Raw genomic sequence first — 1,868 nt, 5'->3', positions numbered from 1 at the left:
CGGGTTTACTCGCACACATGTCAAGCCGTTTCCTTTGTTTCACTCTCTCCCAAGCTGAAACCCACCCTTCCCCTCATTTTTCTTCAAAGTTGAAATGGCTTTCTTTAACAAGTTTGGGAGCCTAGTCAGGCAGTCAATTTCCCAGAATGGGCAAGTTCCAATGGCATTTATGCTGAATTCTATTCGCTGCATGTCTTCATCAAAGCTTTTCGTTGGAGGGCTTGCATGTCAACTGATGATCAATCCCTTAAGGATGTATTTTCTGGCTTTAGGGAAGTGACTTATGTAAAAGTTATCACTGATAGAGACACTGGGAGGTCTCGTGGATTTGGGTTTGTTAGTTACGAAAGCACCGAATTTGCCAGTGAAGCATTGTCAGCAATGGATGGTCAAGAATTGGGAGGAAGAAACATTCGTGTGAGTTACGCCACCGACAAGAGACAACCACAACCTTACAATAGCAATTACGCTGGGAATCCATATTATTGAAGTGGTTGAGTTTCAGTTTTACGGGCAGTTGAAATGGCTTTGCTTCTATAGCTAGTTGTTACTAGTAAGAATTGAGATTGCTTTTTTATTTTCCTTGAATGAGTTTTCTATAACTTGTGATGTTATTGTCGCACGTGTGCGGCGTCGCGGCGAAAATTATATATTGTGTTTGTTTCCATTTTCTTAATCTATAATGTAAATCTATCTATATCTATGGGGATACAACAAAAATATTGTCTTTTATTGGTAGAAAATGGAATGGGAGTCGCCACCTAGTATTTTGGTCACTAGGAACCCTAACTGGTCTCAGAGATCGGGTACGGGGACTGGTTGCGTAAAGGGAAGGTATTAGCACCCCAAATACGCCCTACCTAAGGTAAGCTGCATTGTTTTATTGTCTGATAAAAACTAAGGTATTTTCGTGTTTTCCTAGTTGCTGGTCTGTCTATGGTTCAAGAAAAATCCTCCTCGGTAAGAAAGACTTTATCTTATCGGGTAAAATCCTAACCGTTCTAACGTCTATACCAAAACTTTATTAATAATATTTAGGAATACGTTTTACGTATAAATTCGTAATCCCAAATACTAAAAGAAAACAAAAAGATTTTTTAGAATTTTTGAAATATTGGCCTAGTTCTCATGGCTTGAATAAACTGGTTATTAAAGCCAAAAATGCATGTTAATACATATATTGTTTTGAAAAATTTTTCTTTGTTGTGTAAAAATATGATGTTATAATATTTATATATATATGTTGGAGAGACTAGGCCGTATTTTAAAACAAAAACAATTTTTTGAAAATATTAGTATTTTTATTGTTTTGACGAAAATCGGGTATTTTAATACTGAGCTTGTATCCTTACGGTATAAAAAAATACAACCCAATACTAATCCACTTTGATAAAAAATATGCAGGAAAATCAACAATATTTTTAGAGAATTTTTTTTTGAAAGCAAAAAACATTTTTTATTCTGAAAATCTTTGATATTTTGACGAAAACCGGGTATTTTTAACACTGGTTTTGTATCTTTACGGTATAAAAATACAAACCAACATTAAACACTTTTGACCAAACACATGCAGGAAAATCAAAAAATATTTTTAAAGATTTTTCAGAATATTTTTATTTTATTTTATAATATATATACACACATATATCATATAATATATAATAATATATAATATAATATGTTAAGTGGGCGGGCCGGCCCAACTAAATGGGCCGGACAGCCCCGAAAAAACATTGGGCCGACTTCGGCCCACCATAAAACTGGGGCCGATCTCGGCCCAACTAAAAAATCACTCCTTGGTCTGGGCCCGACCGCCCAGATCACAGGGCTGGGCCAGAACCATTCTGGCCCACCCCAAAAAACTTCTG

General features: G+C 35.8%; 1 pseudogene; it reads left to right on the top strand.

Annotated features, from left to right (window-relative positions):
- Positions 1–29: 29 nt before the first annotated feature.
- Positions 30–609, top strand: LOC118063541 (glycine-rich RNA-binding protein 2, mitochondrial-like; annotated as a pseudogene).
- The last annotated feature ends 1,259 nt before the right edge of the window (positions 610–1,868 follow it).

This window comes from Populus alba, chromosome 1 (genome assembly GCF_005239225.2).
Source record: "Populus alba chromosome 1, ASM523922v2, whole genome shotgun sequence".
Classification (NCBI taxonomy): domain Eukaryota; kingdom Viridiplantae; phylum Streptophyta; class Magnoliopsida; order Malpighiales; family Salicaceae; genus Populus; species Populus alba.
The sequence above is the reverse complement of the archived record's forward strand: the minus strand, read 5'-3'. Positions and strand labels throughout refer to the sequence as shown.